Below are 17,514 nucleotides of genomic sequence, written 5' to 3' on the forward strand. Positions count from 1 at the left end.
TTTAGCTTTGTAATTAAAGTGGATTCACATGAGACATGAAGGGCCGGTTTATGGGAATAGCAGCCCCAGAGACAGGCGCGCCGGCCTCCCCGCAGGGAGGAGCAGAGCTGATGAGCCTCTGACCTCAACAGCCGGTGAAGGGGGGGGAGGGTAGGAGGCACCCCTCGGGGTGCGGCGGGTTACAACGGGCCCCATTGCCGGTCCATCGGCAGAGCCCCTTCCTCTGCACCGTGGAGGTTCACGTGGCGGAAGGCCAAGGCCATGAGTGTTTGAAGCGTCAGGGCCCCGGCCCCCCGGGTTGGAAGAGCCCGGGGACAGATGGGGGGCAGCTGAGCTCATCCTCAGCTCCAGCAGCAGAGGAGGCGGGAGCCGTGGCGCAAGCAGAGGACAAATGTCTCGGGCTTGCGCGGACCTCAGTGCTACCCGGTCACGACCCCCGGGGACCGGGATATACAGGAGGGTCTTTCCAGGCCTGGGCCCTCTGGGGAGGAGCGGGACAGGGGAGGGAGAGGGAGGGACACTGTCCCCGAGCCATGGTGCCCCCAGGATGGAACCTCCCAGGCCCAGAGGCCAAGCCAAGTGCGGGCTACTGAGCTGCTGTGGCCCCCGCCCATCCCGGTGCTGACTCCGCATCTTCTGGAGTCGTCCCCAGGAGGTGTGACCGCCGGGGGAAGACAGAGCAGCCCATTAAAGCTGCTGGCTTCTGCCGGCCGTGGCTTCTGCCTGCCTGTTGTTTTCATCCTCGGTTCGAATTAACACGGCCTTGCCCCTGAGTGCAGCTGCTGGGGACAGCCCTCTGGAGTACAGGACGGGAGGCGGGGGGGTTGTGCCCCCGTGAGGTCACTTCCTCAGACAGCTGTAGCAGGACAGATGTTGGCTTGGCTGAGTGCCACTCACGGTGTGATCAGTGTCCAACCTCTGGCCGCACAGGGCCTCCTTTGGGTGGGGGCTCCCTTGGCAGAGGGTCCCCAGGATCAAGTGATGCTCCTGGCCTGCCATCACCAATGGGCGGGTCTGGGGACAGGAAGGATCAGTACTGGGCAGTAGCTGGCCTCTTCCGGACCTTAGGGTCCCTGCTCCCTGACATCAGGACACCTGAGCTCCTTCTGAAATGTCACACCCTCATGAACTTCAGCCTCACCGAATGACTGCTAGGAGCCTCCTGGCCTGGATATTAGGGACCCACAATCTCCTTGCCTGGGTGTTAGGGACACAGAGCCCCCTGGGCTGGGTGTTAAGAACCCTCAGCCTCCTGGTCTGGGTGTTAGAGACCCACAGCCTCCTGGCCTAGGTGTTAGGGACACTGAGCTTCCTAGCCTGGGTGTTAGGGACCTGCAGCCCTCTGGCTTGGGTGTTAGGGACCTGCAGCCCCCTCGCCTGGGTGTTAGGGACACGGTGCCCCGGCCTGGATGTTCAGGGACCCACCACCTCCTGGATGGGGTGCTAGGGACACTCAGCCTCCTGGCGTGGGTGTTAGGGACCCGCAACCTCCTGACCTAGGTGTTAGGGATACTGAACCTCCTGGCCTGGGTGTTAGGGATCTGGAGCCTCATGGCCTCGGTATTAGGGATACAGAGCCTCCTGGCCTGGGTGTTAGGGTCACCGAGCCTCCTGGCCTGGGTTTTAGGCCTCCTGGCCTGGATATTTGGGACCTGCAGCCTCCTGGCCTGGGTGTTTGGGACACGGAGCCCCTGGCCTGGATGTTTAGGGACCCACCACCTCCTGGATGGGGTGTTAGGGACACTCAGCCTCCTGGCCTGGGTGTTAGGGAGCTGCACAGACTCCTGGCCTGGGTGTTAGGGACCCGCAACCTCCTGGCCTAGGTGTTAGGGATACTGAAACTCCTGGTCTGGGTGTTAGAGACCAGAAGCCTCCTGGCTTGGGTGTTAGGGACATGGAGCCCCCTGGCCTAGGGTTCAGGAACCCACAGCCTCCTGACCTGGGTGTTAGGGACCCAGCAGTAAACTGGTCCTCCTTGTACAGCTGCATGCCCCAGCCCCGCTATCTGGGCCACTTCTTTTAGCCACTGATGACTCAGAAGTCCAGACACCTGCTTGGCAGAAGGCTCTTTCCTGAGCCTGTGCTAGCGGGCTGTGGGGAGAAAGGAAAGAGCTTGGGTTTGGGAATTCAGGTTGATCCACAAGTGGACTCCTCATCCATTTACTTCTGCTGTGTGACCTCATGCAGGCTTTAACCTCTCTGGGCTTGGTTGGCGATAAGCCATCCCTGCCCACCCCCGCCTCACCCGGGAGAGCCGGGAGAATTTGTAAGCCTTCCCGGACAGAGCCTGGCGCAGGAGGTGCTCAGCAAACAGCCGGGAGCCTCCCGTGCGAGGTCACGCTGCTGGGCTCCAGCGGCTGCCTCACCAGCTGGACACAAACTGCCCAGCCTGTGATCTGGAGTCCCAGAGCAGCAAACCAGGGCTGCTGCTAACTGGCCCAAATGTGGCTTTTCAAATTTGTATCTTTCTTGGTGATTAAAAAAGAAGTTGTTTTTTTTTTTTTATTTAATTAAAAATGTTGACATTGTGCCTGGACACCCCGCCAGAGAAAGTGACTATAAATTAAACATTAAATCTTAAATGGCCCATAAAGAAATATTCGTTCCTGGTTCTGTATATTTTGGATATAAATAAAGAGAGGGGTTTTCGGGTTTTTTTTTTTTTGTCTTTTTTTTTCATTTGGGAGGCAGACTTCTTTTTTTAACCTCGCTGGATAATCTTGTTAAGTGAATGTAATTAAAAGTTGAATTAATCTGTGTCCCCCTGGCTTTGTCTGGGGGGGGAGGGGGAGGAGGGTTCTTAGAGGAGGAGGGACCCTGCTGGCTGTACCCCGTCTTTGGGGGAGGCCGGGAAGAGGTCAGGAGACCGACGTCCTCACGTGCTAAGGTCCTCCCAGGCTCCCGGTGTCAGTTTTCCTTGCGTCTCTCCCAAATGGCACCCCCACAGTGGGGTCAGCCACCTGGGGCTCCATCCAGAGAAGCAGGGGCCACCCTGAGAGTAATTCGGCAGAGCCCCGTGTTCCAAGAGTGCCCACAGACGTGGGAGAGGGCTCAGGGCGGCTCGGCTAAGTGGGCGGGTGCCCCAGGAAGGGGATTTAGGAAATCCTCCTCCCGGCTGTGCGGAGGAGCCCTGAGGAGGGGGCTGGGGGGCTGTGAGATTTTGAGACCTTCATCCCCATCCGTTCCTCTAGTGCCAGGTCGGTCAGCCAGGACGTGGGATGCACGCCGCGTTCTCCGTGAGCCGTAAATCTCGTAAAGGGCGGGAGGGAGAGGAGAGACAGACAGACGGACGGAGAGATGGGCAGGAAATGGTACACAGAGCCAGGACCGTGTGCTTCTGGGGCGTTTCCCCTAAGAAGAGCACATCAGCTTCCAGTTGCTGCTGTAACAAACATGGCGACTTAAAGCAACACAGACGGATCCCCCTGCGGCTCTGGAGGTCTGAAGTCTGCGCAGGTCTCGCAGGGCTCAAGTCAGCACACCGTGGGGCTCCTTCTGGAGGCTCTGGAGAGAGTCTGCCTCCTGGCTGTCCCCAGCCCCAGAGCCACTGCATCCCTCCTCCGGCAAAGCTGGCAGTGGCCAGGTCTTTCTTCCACTGAAGCTGCTCACTCTGAACCTGCCTCCCTCTTCTGTGGTTAAGGACCGCGATCACACTGGGCCACCTGGATAATGCAAGATGACCCTCCGGTTCGAAGGTCAGCTGGTGAGCAAACACAGCTGCATCTGCTGCCATAATCCTCCTTCACTGCCTAACCCGACATGGTCACAGTCCCAGGGGCTTGGCGGTGGACGTGGGGGCAGGGGAGAGCATTGTTCTCTGACCACAGGGGCTCCCCCTGCCCCTATTGCAAACACAGTCTCCCCCCAAAATGCATGTGAACCTGGGCAGCTCTTCAGTTCACGGGGCCTGAGGATCTGAGTGACCGCTTCCTGTCGCGTTGCTCATCTCACGTTGCTTAAGATCAGACAGTGCCCGGGGATTAAGGAGTGGAGCGGAGATGCTCTAACTAAGGAGAAGGGAGGCAAGAATCACAGAGGGCCAAAGGGCTGGGGTCCAGGATGCTTTGAAAGTAGAAGCAATCCTGCATGGTCCTATGGGAGGTTAGTCTGAGGTCAGAACACGGGCCACTGCCTGGAAGGGGACAGTGCTGCAGGCAGAAGGAAGGACAGAAAGTCCCTGTGGCTGGAACCCGCCTGGGAAGGGGGCCAGGAGCAGCTGCAGGACCACACGGGACCTTGTATGCCAGGCCGAGCCTCTCCAGGAAGCGGGGGAAGTGTGTTAATGGGAAGGAGGGAGCATGATCAGAATTGCATCATGAAAACGTCTCCCTGGCTGCTAAGTGGAGAGCAGACTGGTGGGAGCCCGAGTGGGTGCAGGACACCACTTGGGGCTCAGTCCAGGTGGGAAGTGTGTGTCCAAGCTGGGGAGGTGGGAGGTGGTGCGAGGTCAGAGAAGTAAATGAACTCTAGACGCGCTCTAGACACGCTCTAGAGGTCACAGTGACAGAATCGGGCTCAGGCTGGCTGATGGGCACAAGGGCTTGCCCACTTGGATGGGTGAGGACTCCCAGGTACCAAAATGGGCACCCACAACACGGGCCCAGCTTTCTGGAGGGGCCCTGAGCCTTGGATGTGTCGGGTTGGAGGAGTCGGAGACACTCCGCACGGGTACGCTTTGAGCTGACCTAAGCCTTGGGGGCTGTGTCCGGAGGGGCCCCGGCAGGCCTCGCTGCACACAGGTGGGGGCACGGCCAGAGTGCGGACAAGGTGGCTTGGGGCCGGGGCACGGAGTAAGAACAGAAAGGCCAGGACTGAGCCCGCGGGAGCAAGGATATTCTCTGTCTCCCACTGGAGGAGGCTGGAGTGCAAACGGGATGGGTGAGGGGGGGTTGGAGGGGCAGGAGGGGACCGGGTGGGTGTCCTGTGCAGGGCAGGGGCTGCTCAGGGAGGGGAGAGGGTCCACTTAACAGCCCCACCCCCTGCTGAGAAAGAGAGGGCTGACCAGGGCCGCTGATGATTTCATTGAATGAGTTTGTCGGTGGAGAGAAAGAGGTAGGCCTTCCCAGCAGGGGAAGGAAAGATCCAGAACACAAACGTTCATCAGGGAACCACAAGAAGCTCCACTTCTTAGCCAAGGGGGAAGCCGTGAGAGGGAAGCTGGGGCATGGGAGGCCACAAGGCAGGTTGGCCCCCGGTGTGAGCCGCCGCCGGTGGAGTCTGGACCTGCCGAACCTTCCCGAGGCGTCCGACGGGGTCGGGTGTGTGATGCAGGATTGAGGCCCGACTCACAGAGGGCCGGTGCAGAGGGGCTCGGAGGGAGGGTGGGGAGAGCGAGCTTGCCAGGGCTCCAAGCCCGGGGCGCCGGATCCACACCGGGAAGTGCTGGGGCTGGGGTTCTCAGCCAGTCCACTGTCCGCTCGCCGAGCTGGCAGTGACCCTGGCACGGCAAGCCGGGTGGCGGCTGTGTCCAGAAGGGACCCGGGTCGACTGGGCCGGAAACTTCCCCCCAGGATTCCCTGGAGGGTGGAGCCAGGTTGAGGAGAGGCACCTCCAGGCATGTGTTGCTCGGAATGGAAGGCGCAAAGGCAGGGCAGCCCAGAGGCGCCGCCGGCTTGCTTGCTTGGGAGGCCCGCGGAGAGCCAGGGCAGGGGGGCGCTGTCCAGCGAGCCTCGTCAGGCTCCCTCCCTGAGGCACCCTCCCTCAGCTCCCCTCTAGTGTGTTTGTGAACCAGACGTCCATCGGGTCAGGCAAGGCTGTGACTCGCCGCAGCACGTCTGTCGGAGCGAATATTCGCCCAGCGCGGACCAGCCGCGGAAGCCCGTCTGCCCACACCTTGTCCTCATTAGGGGCCCCTCCCCTGACCAAAGTCATTTTGTAATTATTATTGGAAGTCCTGACCATGAGCCCCAGGGCCTCGGGAATGTCAGCATAAACACATTCACAATTTATCATGTTTCCCGTCTCCGCAAAGACTCAGGGCATGAGCAAAGGCCCGGCACCATCTATTATTAAATAAACAGAACTGTCGATACAGGCCACAATCTGCAGATTAGCTGCTTGTCAATGTGGGTTCGTCACAGGCAGATGCTCGCCGGGACGCGGGTATGACAGGAGACCACGTTCACTCCACGTCTGAGACCGCTTCCAGCAGAAGGTTCCAGAACTGGTGAAGCAGCTGGAGACATGTTGGTTCCAAAAGGGAGTCTCTGAATGGGAATCGTTCAGTTAGAGGCAGTTGCGGCAGCGGCCTTGGGGCCGAGTGTGGTCTCTAAGCTGGGTGGTGCACAACCTCACTCCTTGCCCCCTGGGGGAGCCCCCAGCTTCACCCCTGCAAGAGCGGAGATCCTGACGGGGACCAGCAGGTGCTTTAAAGGGACCCAGGATTTGTTTAATGGGGCACAGGAAGACACACAGACACAGAATGATAGGACAGGAGTTTTATATGCTCACTGTTCCTGGAAGCAGGAGGTGCCCCTCCTGGGGAAGCATCAGGGTCAGTGAGGAGGCAGAGGGAGAAGGAATGTGTGGGCGGGAGCCTTTACCGTGGCTTCCGTGGGAAGGACTGGGTGGGCAGGTAGACGGGCACGGGATGGGCCAGCTGAGTGTGTGCAGTGAGCTCTGGAGCAGGAGGCCGTCTTGTCCGGTACCTGGCCCTGGGCGAGGAGGGCAGGGGGCAGGTGGCCCCAGTGTAGAGAGAGTCTGGGTTGGTTGGTTTGCGTATTCAAGGCGGCCTCCTTGGCTAGCGGTCTGCTCTCTTGAGGAGTTAGCCAGACCCCTCCGGGGCCAGGTGGGTCCCGATGTCCAAGCATCAGGACACAGAACATGAAAGGCCTGCTTGTGCAGCAGGGTTGGAGCAGAAGGGCCCAGGACGGAGCTGAGCAGGGGGATCGGTTAAGAGTGGGCTCTGCCTTCTTCCCAGCACCTTCCCCATACACACCCGCAGCCCCCGCCCAGACGGGAACCTTGGCGGCCGACGCACAAGGCGGTGGCGGGGACGGTTCCGATGTCCAGGCTTCGTGGCAGTTCCAGAAGTGGGTCTACAGGGCTCAGCCGTATCAGGAGTCCTTGGCCAGCTGCAGGAAGAGCGAGGAGGCAGGTGACATTGCTAATCCCCGCCCCCGCAAGCAGGGAAACCCCGCCCCAGCCCTCAGGGGCAGGCCCCGGCTCCCAGTCGCTGGCTCCCAGTCAAGGCCCACAAGCCTCTTCCAGCCTCATCCCCCAGAGGAAGTGACAGTGACACCTCTACCACCCGAGGCCACTGGCCACGGCCAGTGTGGCCACCTGGAGAAGCCTCAGCTTCCCCACGAGCGCTCCGGGACAAAAACGCCCACCTGGCAGCCCTGGGGAGGATTTGGGATGATGGGTGCTGAGGGCAACAGACTCGACAAATGAAAACCACCATCTTCGCTGCACACCTGCTACCTCCCGGGTAAACCCGCCAGCCTGGGGAGCACAGTTTAGCTCGCGCAGGTGGTGCCGCACTCGTTTGGGTTTGAGTCTCCTTCCAACAGAGGGGCACCTCGGAGCAAAGGAAGCCCACCCAAGTCTCCCCCCCCCCCCCCAGCGGGGAGGGACCTGCTGGCCTCTTCACGTTGGGGCCGGGAGGTGCAGGAGCATCCTCAGAGATTGTCGCAAACTTCCCTCTGTGCCCTGGGGCTGGGGGCCTGGGACAGCCGCACCCTTTCCTTCCTATTTGGGGGAACCCAGCCCAAGGGGACTGCAAGCTCGGGGGCGGGCCCTGCCGTTTGTGTCTGTGGCTGGCCGGCCGCCTCCTCCCCGGCAGTCGGGCCGGGAACCTGATCTCCCCTCATCCTCACTGAGGGGCCGGAAGTGTCTTTACCCCCACCTCACAGGAGAGTAAACTGAGGCACTTGAGGGGAGGTGCGTACTCTGAAGCTGTAACAAGCACGCCAGGCCCTCTGCTACGAGCGCCCAGCACAGAGGGGGTCCGCCCTTCCCTGGAGGCTGCTGGGAAGAGCTACAGGCCCCCATCTCACGATTTTCCCCAAAATGGAAAAATCTGCATCGTTTTCCACTATTTCTGCAAGTGATTTTCTAGCTATTGCGTCGAACTGGAACAGTGCAGCCCTGTTCTCTGGGTCTCGCCGCTGTTCAGAGACGAGTCGGGGAGGCGGGAGGCGGCAGACGGAGCTTCCTGACGTCGGTCCCGGTCGGATCCCAGGCCCTCGCCGGCGGGCTCGGCAGACGGCTTTCCTAACACCCAGCTCCCGGCACTCTCGGCCCATTATCTGCTTTTGTTTTGTAAGTAGGTTGATCGAGACAGACTTCTGAAACTCTTCGAGGAATGAACAGGTTGGCTTCTTAGGGGATTTGCTCAGGAAATGAGATTTTTCCCATCTCTCAAAGGAGAAAGGGCATGTCTAAATTATTGATAGGAAACATGCCTCCTCTGAGAAGCCAGCGTAGGGTCGTCTGCGAGCTGCACGGTGCTGTCTACCCCGCGCACCGTCTCCGCTCCCTGGCCTGTCTCCGCCACCAGCCCTTCCCCCAGTGGCACCACTCACAGACCCAACGGGGCAGGGCGAACCCCACACGTCCCACCCGGTGCTTCTGCGGAGGGGTCCCGTTCTCAGGGCAGACCTGCCCCTCTCTGCGGAGAGGTCACGCATCTTCAGGTTTCTAAAGGTCACCTGCTGGGGAATGTCGGGGGTCTTGAGAACTCACCGGTAGGAGACACCTCCCAGCTCTGGCTTTGCACCTAGCCCAGGCTGACTCCATACTCAAGAGCCAGCTTTTAAAGAAACAGGAGGGACAGGAGCCAAGACAGAGCAGCCAAGTGGAGAGTGGCCTGCCGCGGAGACGTGGCCATCACTGAACTCCATTTCGGCTGAGCGTGGAAGAGAACACATGCCCAGCTCCGTGGGGAGCAGCACAGACCGGGCCTCTGCTGCCCCTTAGGTTTGCGTTAGAGGGAAGAACGGCCCCTTTGACGTCATCAGACACCAGCACGCCAGCACGGCGTGGAAACCAAGCAGCCAACGGTGCGGAAGACCCAGGGTCCGCGCTCCCCAGCGCCCGGCATGGCATCCCTCTCGTGCATTGCTGTGCCCTTCCCGCCCGGACCCAATAGGTAGGGTTGAGCAGATAAACAGACTTGGAGACTGGGCCGCTCTCCGGGGGGTGTGGCCCGGCATGACATCAGGAAGGACCACGAGCCCGCGATGGCTTACTGCTTCCGTTCTCGTTGTGCTCTGCAGCTTTGTATCCGTTTTCGTAAGGACACCAGATAAGATGGAAGTGTGTCGGGAGACAGAAGTCAAGATCGGAGAAGAGCGTTCAGCGAGCGAGGTTGGGCCACAGTTTTTGCTGTGGTTTTCTGAACTTGCAGGGGCCAGATAGGAAGCGTGGACAAGTGCATGGTTCTGGCTTCAGACGTGGCTTCCAACCCACACGTCCGCCAACCAACGAGCGGATGAGCAAACCGCGCTCCGGGCACACGCGGCCGACCGTTACTCAGCCTTGAATAGGAAGGACATTCTGACTCCTGCCCTGACACGGACGGGCCTCGAACACCTTGCAGGACGGGCAATCCTGCAGTCCCAAACAGACGAAGATCGTGTGACCTCCAAAGACCAGTGACAGAGGTCCCGGGGGTTGTCAGACTCACCGGGACAGACAGTAGCAGGGAGGTTCCCGGGGCAGAGCACGGGGAGCCCGTTTCATGGAGACGGAGTTTGGGTTCGGGACGATGACCATGTCTGGAGATGATGGATGGATGGATGGATGGATGGACGGACGGACCCTCAACAAATGAGAATGCTCTTAATGAACAGAACTGTGCACATAAAAATTACGCATTTTGGTTCAAATTTTAAATTTTGTTACGTTATTTTACCACAGTAAAAAAAGAAAAGTCAAACAAACAAAAACCAAAAAACCCGAAACAAATTTAAGAAGTGGATTCAGAACACCCCTCAGGGGAACGTCGGTTCTCCTGAGTCTTTACACTGAGCGGTATCTCTCGGGGTCTGGGGGTGCGACACCAGCGTGGGCACGCAGCTCGTGGAGGAGAACCCTGGAAAGACCCCCCTGGGAGAGGTGACCGTCTCGGGGTCGGCATGTCGGCATTCGTGTCGCACAGGGTCACGCCGGGGGAGGGACGTGCTGCTAGGCCGCCGGACAAGTGTGTGGCCGCTCTAATGCACGTGGAAAAGCCCCCAGGGGGGCATCCTGGAGCTGCCATGACAGATCACCACACAACCGGGGAGAGTGGTTCTCCCACCGGCCTGAGGGGTGGCAGCCTCTCCCCGGAGGCCCCGGGGAGAATCCTCCTGCCCCGTCTAGCTCCTGGAGGCCCATGCGTTGCCAGACTCGCCGCCGCAGGCCTGCCTCCCGTGCCTGTCCTCTGCCTTGTGTCCTCCCCCTGCTTCCTGGAGGCAGACTCTCTGCACTTAGGGCCCCTCTTAATCCAGGGCGACCTCATCATGACCTCTAGACAGCTACGTCTGCAAAGACGCTGTTTCTGGACAAGGTCGCGTTTTGGGGTCCAGGCGGCCGCACGTTCCTGCCAGGACAACTGGCATCTGGTCTGCGTGCTGTCGGCCTCGTGCGGTTCTGCAGACGTGCTGAAACAACCTGGTGCTGGACGGGTTTGGGGAGCGGGGGTCTCTGCTGAAGGCCCACCCCGCTGCTTCCCTTCCGTGACTGGGGACCCTGGAAATATCCACATCCATAGCAGGGTCTCTGGACAGTGTCGGTCTTGGGGACCTCTGGGCCTCAGTTTCCATACCAGGCTGCCCAGGGGACAGGAGGGTGATACACAGCAGTGCTCATGGATACCCCGGATGCTGTCGGTGCCCCTCGGCGGCGGGCGGCCCCTGTCCCGTAGCCAGTGAGCTCCCTTCCCTTCCCAGGTCTGCGCCGAGTTCAGCTAACGCCGGGCAACGTCTCCCCCACGGCCCTCACCCCGTTGAGGGCACGGTGCCCACGGCCCACACCCCGTTGAGGGCACGGTGCCCACGGCCCACACCGCCCCCGACAGGGCCAGCGTGAGCCTGGGCCCGGGGCTGCACAGGGCACACTGGACTGGGCCTGTCATTCATCAGGACGTCACAAAGCCCAGCGCAGCCGGGAGAGCCAGCTGGCCACAGAACATCAGAGACGAGCGGGGCCTGGGGAGCAAAGAGGCAGGAGAGTTTGCGTAGACGCTGCGGCTGTGGCTCACGAGTCAGCCAGCTGGGCTCTACGGGCCCTCGCCCACCTGCTCTGGGCCGGGGCAGCAGAGCCGCGATGCCAGGGCCGGGGTGTGTCCCTGCAGGCAGAGGGCACGTAAAGCCCGGGTGCGCCCTGCCCCCACTAGAGGGGCCTGAGGGCCTAGCTGGGGGGCTCCGGCGGGTGGCACCTGAACCCCGCCAGGCTTCCTGGGGGAGGGATCTGGCCACTCTAAGCACAGAGTAAATGCACTCCTACCCTCTCCCCCCCGCAGAGGTCCATAGTGGGGTGGTGGGGGAGCTTCCTGTAGGCCTGAGCGGGCTGTGCACCCAGAGCCCAGGGCTGCCCCTGCCGCCAGGCCAATAACCAGAACCTGCCAGAACTCCCCGTCCCTCCCACAGCCACTTGAGGCCACTGAGATGAGAGCCAGCGCCCTCCCCCCTCCTCTCCAAAGGTGAATTTCTTTTCAGAAGGAGAAAAAAAAAAAGAAAAAAACCCTTTAAATTGGAGTGGCTGTGCCATCATGATCTCCATCATCAAAAGTCATGTTTAAGCCACCCACAGTTAATTTTTTATTTATAAAATTGCGCCCTTCACCTCCAGTTCCCCTCAGGGAGAGAGCACGGAACAGGCCATTTAATAAAATCCCAGGGAAGACAGCAGGGCAGGCAGGCAGGCCTCATACAGCTACCCCAGTCTCTCCATGCAGCCCTGCCCCTCCCCCAGGGGCAGGGCCACCACCTGGGGAGGGGGGGCAGGGGGCCCCCAAGGCCCTTCCTGGTGCCAAAGAAAATCTGCCTTGACTTTCCCTGAGAGCCAGCACTGCCACCGCACCCTTGGGGAGAAGCAGAAGGAGCAAAGCCAGGTGTGGGTCTGGCCCTCTGGGTGCCCTGGACTGACCGAATGCGTCCCCCAAATGCCCAGGCTGACATCTCAGCCCCCACTGCGCTGGTATTGTGGGGTCTCCGCCGAGGTGGTGATGGGATTAAGGTCCTTGGAGGAAGAGACAGGAGAGCTCGCTCTGTGCCCACCCTGTGAGGACAGCGGGAAGACAGGAAGCAGGCTCTTCCCGCGGCCAGGATCTACCAGCTCCCTGACCTTGGACCTTCCCGCTGGGGAGGGCAGGGGCACGTTGTTACAGCAGCCCAGCAGACGAAGACCTGTGTCCTCGCGGGAGGACCCCCTCTCCCTGCTCCAGACCTGAGCCGCCTCCTGCAAAAACGGGTCTGTGGTCTCTACCGGTGCGCCTACCCCTTCAGCATCGGCAAGCGCTGCCCTCCTGGACGCCACGGCAGGACGGGCCGCTTCCCCTTCACCCCAGAGCCGCGGCACCTGAGGCCGCCTGGTTTATCCTTGCCCTAAAGCTAAGAAGGGGCCCAGGATGCGTTCGTTGTCCGAATATGGTTCCCAGGAAGTGCCGGAGGCTCAGAGCAGGATGCACGTGGACGGGCTCCTCTCTCGCCCGGACGCCACGACGATGATGCCCACCGCGTGCGACGGAAGTGGGCTTTGCCACGCACCCTCAGTGCCCGGCACATCAGTCGCTCGGTAGATCAGAGCGGAGACGGTGATGGGAGGGGCAGCATCAGTGAACAGGAGTCCCTGCCCGCCGCGAACACGGGTTCTGCTTTGTGCGGCTCTCTCTGTTCCCACCCGCAGCGGGGCGAGTCCGCTCCGGGCCAGGACCCCGGCGGTAGCTGGCAGAGCCGTCACAAGAGGGAGGGGCCTGGGCTACCGCCGTCGGGGCAGGTCGTTTGGATGATGCACACTAAAAACTGGTTTTCCTCATGGACTCGTGTTCTTGGTGTGATGAAGGCCACACAGGGGGCCGCAGTTCGGCGTCTAGAGGACAGAACGTGTTACGGACAGAAGGAAGCAGGGTCGCAGGGTCCCCTGGGTCGTCTGGATGGAGCCGAGTCGAGAGAGGAGCAAGGACTCCCGCGGAGGAGACTCGCTGAGGTGACATGTTCGGCCAGGCGCTGGGAGCTGGGGCGCGAGTGGGAAGCAGAAGCCAGCAGGCAGGGAGATGGGGAAGGGGTCCCCATGGGGGCTGAGGCTCATCCACGATGGGATCCCCGGGAGCAAAGAGCACTCCAGAAGGACCCAGGCCCTTCTCTAGAACAGTAATGCGGTTTGGGTCCCTGGAGGCCAGTGCTCCCTGTCGGGTTCCTTCACTCATTCAGCAAACGTGTGCTGCCTCCCCGTGGGGCAGCCCCGTGCCGGGCTCCGCAGGTGGGGTGTGCGGTCAAGGGTGAGGGCAGCCAAGCCGGGCCATGGGAGCTCCCGCCCCCGCAGCTGGAGAGCAGCCCCCGCGCCGCGTGAGTCCGCGCCCACCAGGCCCCAAAGGCTGAGTCGCTGCTGTCTCGCTGCTGCACAGACTTTGCGTGGAGGCCGTTGTGAGGGGGGGCGGGCAGGGTGAAGACCCTCCGAGCTCAGTCATCGAGCCTTGCTGTGTTTGGACACCGCTGAAGGGTCCTTCTCCAAGCGCACTTGGGGACGTCAGCACCCCCGGCCTAATGAGCTGTGTCCCTCTAGGAACCTGATCATCCCCGCAAAAATCACCGTAATTGGTTATCCTGCTGAGCAGGGAGAGCCGTGTTTGCTAACAGTGAGGCTGGGAAGCTGCTCCCTGTTTCCCAACCCGCGAGCTCGCCCTGGGCTGTCATCAGCAAGACCCCAGGCGTCTCCCTCCCTGTCTCTCGCCCCCAGCGCAGGTGGTGGGGCAGAGCGGGCGACGTGACGCAGCAGAAGAGGGTTCGTCCCGGAAGTGCAGGGCAGGCCCCCTGCGGGTTGGCTCGTCCTTGTCTGGCTCACACCTGGGAGGTGGCCGGGCCACAGCAGGAGTGGGTCCCAATGGGAGACGCTTCCTTCGCAGCCCGTGGGCACAGGAGAGAACCCCCACTACCCCGGAGGTTCTGTACTCCAGCAGAGGACAGTGAGGGCCAGGGGACCCCGTGGCCTGAAGCGCTGGGAAAACAGGCTGGACCCTTGCATGCCACGGATGCTGGAGGCCTTGGGCTCAGCGGGCCCCCTGATAGCCCTCTGGTTCTGCATTTTTGGAAACATAGAGGCTCTTTGGAGATGGACACGGGCCCCAGCCTCTGAGTGTCTGGACAGGGACTGAGCACCTATCCCACTGGTGTTCATACCAGGTATTTTCGCTTTGACCAAATGAGGGTACTTGTGACAATGGAAGACATTTCAGGGAACTGGAACACTGTTGGGGTCCCTGGAGATCAGGGCAGGTGGCAGGGGCAGGGTGGTGGGTGTGGACGCCTTACACTGACCTGGCTGGGAATTCCAGAGTGTCCCAGCACTTGCAGGAGCTATGCGGGTTGGGCACAGAGCCTGGAGAGCAGGGGCAGGGATGTGGGAGCCAGAAGCCGGGAGGGACACCGGACAGGAGCAGCACTGTACCCCCAGACCCTCAGACCAGCCCCGAGGAGCGGACTCCTGAGCCGCGCACTCTGGGTGGTTCGCTCACCAGGGCTGGATGGATTGAATTAAATGGAACTAAATTGAATTGAATTGGGAGGAAAACTCACTTTCGAAGACCAAGAAGAAAGTCAACAATAAGAAAACCCCCAAATCAACTGGAGGCGGCAGTTATGCGAGTTGATTGATTCAATCCATCTCGTTTTGCGAAGACGCCTTCCCCATCCGGCGGTGCCTTCCACGGCCGCCCGCCCCTCCCCACGGCGGCTCTGGGAGCCGCGGCTGGACACACGCCAGGAGCTGCGCTTGCCACTTGGCCGGAGAGAGAAAATGCCGACCAAAAAACAGGCTGCGGCAGGCGCCTCGACGAGGGGGCGTGAAAGATCGCCCTACGCCGTGGTCTGCTCTGCTGCTGCCTGGGGGGCCCCTTGGGGAGCACGGGGGGGGGGGCGGGGGGGGAGATTGTCCAGGAAATGCCACCACCTTGATTCACACAGACTCCAGCGGCACGCAGGGCCGGCTCAGGGCCACTAAATGCTCCTTTCCCATGGAGAAGGGCACCGTCCATTAGCGGGTCACAGGGAGTGCAGGGGGCGCCTGGGGACCTGCCAGGGAACCAGCTGCCCCTGCAACGGTGGGGGGGGGGGGGACGCCACTGCTTAGCCAAATCGTTTTCTCATCTGGGAAAGGGGGGCAGAAGTTAGCTCACGCTCCTGAGGGTTCCCAGGGCCGAATGCGGCAACAGCTGTCAAGGGCCAGACGCCCAGAATGTGCAGAGCCCGTGACAGCGGGACCAGCTCTTAGCGACGACGCTGATGATGGTGACCACCATGATGTTTCTCCGCCTCGAGGAAGAGGCCCAGTCTGATTGGCCTTGGATTCCAGAGGCTTTTCGCTTGCTTTTATCGTGTTTATGATGAGTTTAAAACACACAGTGGGGAGAGGGAGAGGGGAGGCGCTCCTTAATGAGTGTGCAGTTTTCTCTTGGGGTGATGGAAAGTTCTAGAAACAGATAGTGGTTGCACAGCAGTGTGAACGGACTTAATGCCACTGAATTGTACACTTGACAGTGGTTAAAGTGGTAACTTTTCTAAGTGTTTTGTCACCATTTGAAAAGACGTGCGCAATACGAACACATAAAGCTACAAAACGTCGGGGCACTGGTGGGCTTAGCTGGTGGAGCACGCAACTGACTCTCGATCTCGAGGCTGTAAGTTCGAGCCCCACACTGGGTGTAGAAGTCACTTAAAAATAAAAATCTTAAAAATTCTGAAACATTATTAACATAAATAAGGAAAAATGAAGTCCATGAGGAGCGCAGACGCCCACGCCTCGTTTCCAGTCTCTGAAGGGCCCTGGCGGGAAAGGGCAGGAAATGTTGTGTCTGTGGGTTGTGGCATTGTCTACTCTCCAAGCCACAGCAGCCCATCCGCTTTTCTTCGTGTCACGTGTTGACGAGTGTTGAATTCGGTCTACACGCCGTGACTCCACGCAGCGTGACGTGACCCCCGGGGAGCAGGACAGATCTGTGCGGAGTGACGGGGGGCTCAGTTTGGGGTTAAATGCCACCATTCCTAGTGGGCAGAGTCTCCATGTGTGGGTAACCTCCAAACCAGGGGGGTTGGGGAAGAAGACGGAGAAGGGGGTCACTCCAAGTGTGGGGCCCACGGAAGAGAGAAAACAGAATATGCCCGTTTCAGAGACGATGTGTTAGGAGACTGGGCCACGGGCCCACGGTGTTCTGTGGTCCTTTGTCTTTGCTAAACGGAACGTGGGCTCCCAGCCGCGCTCCCGGGGCCGACGCGGCCCGGCTTCCCCGGCGGGTCTCCTCGGCTCCTGCGCCCCCTCCTCCTCCAGACCTGACCCGTCAGCGAGCAAACAGCAGTCGGCGGTCGGGTGCGCGGTGGCGGCACTGATGGTAATTCTCTCTCTCTCTCTCCTTCTTTTCTTAGAGCGCCCACAGTGCCTCGGGGAAAATTGGCTGAATAAAAGGTATAAAGACTTTCTCTTTCTTTTCTCCTGAATATTTTTTGACAGATGTGCGCATGTAGAACATGTTGGGAGCTGCTGACGCTGAATGCTGGGGCTTTCTGGGGCTTTCTGGGGCTTCCGGCTCACTTGGGGGAGGCGGGGGGGTGGGGTGCGTGGGGGCATGGGGGGGCAGAGGATGGAGGGTTTGTCTTGGTCAGCGCCTCGTCCGTGACCTCTCTCGTCCCCCGAAGCACCAGCCCCATCTGTGCCAGGAAGGCAGGAGTGGGGGCCAGAGGCACCAGAAGGGACATGAGTGGACCGGAGTGTGTTGATGGGTGACATGGCTCAGGAGCTCCCACCAGCCAGAGAGGCAGTCCCTCCCCCCACCAACCCCACTCAGTGCTCACGTGCCTGTCCCTGGACCGTGAGACCTTCGGAACCTGGGGTGGTGAGTGTCCCCTCCTGGCCCGGTCTCCTTGGGGAGGGAGCTGCGGAACGGGCCTCCGTCTCCCCGTGAAACCCTCCTGACCCCAGGCCTCGGTCTGCAGGCTCCTCACAGCCACGCCTCCCGTCACTGGCCTGCAGCCAATCCCCTCTATAAATTCGCTTGCAAAATTTTACTTTGCAGGAGAATTTTATCATAGCTTAACGTATGTTTGTTGTGAACAAATGAGGAAATGCAGGTTTGCTATGTATTCGTGACCCTGGGCCCCCCGCCAGATTCCCCTCCAGGGCCCCCGGGTCTCGGGCCTCGTGCCCAAGGACAGCCAAGCCTTGTCCACAGATCAGACATGCAACGTAAAGCTGTCAGGTGGCAGAGTCTGACTTCCTCCTGAGCCAAACACCAGAGATTTCTTTTGCTGATCTCTTTTGTACTGTTTTTTGCCCTGAATATACCCGTGCCTCCGAAGCGGGCACTGTCCAAGTGGCTAGGGA

General features: G+C 60.4%; 1 protein-coding gene across 3 annotated transcripts in view; it reads left to right on the forward strand.

Moving 5' to 3' along the window:
- RBFOX3 (RNA binding fox-1 homolog 3) overlaps nucleotides 1-17,514 on the forward strand; it is a 181,205-nt gene that overhangs the window by 44,544 nt on the left and 119,147 nt on the right. For 2 of the 3 annotated variants that reach the window (XM_013054343.2, XM_013054344.2), the window contains exon 2: nucleotides 16,560-16,599. The exons of the other annotated variant lie outside the window; for it this stretch is intronic. The gene's annotated coding sequence lies outside the window, so the exon portion shown is untranslated. The remainder of the gene's footprint in view (nucleotides 1-16,559; nucleotides 16,600-17,514) is intronic. 3 annotated transcript variants of the gene reach the window in all.

The sequence above is a fragment of the Mustela putorius genome, unplaced genomic scaffold (assembly GCF_011764305.1).
Source record: "Mustela putorius furo isolate JIRA1106 unplaced genomic scaffold, ASM1176430v1.1 tig00000873_pilon_pilon_pilon, whole genome shotgun sequence".
In the NCBI taxonomy this organism is placed as follows: Eukaryota; Metazoa; Chordata; class Mammalia; order Carnivora; family Mustelidae; genus Mustela; species Mustela putorius.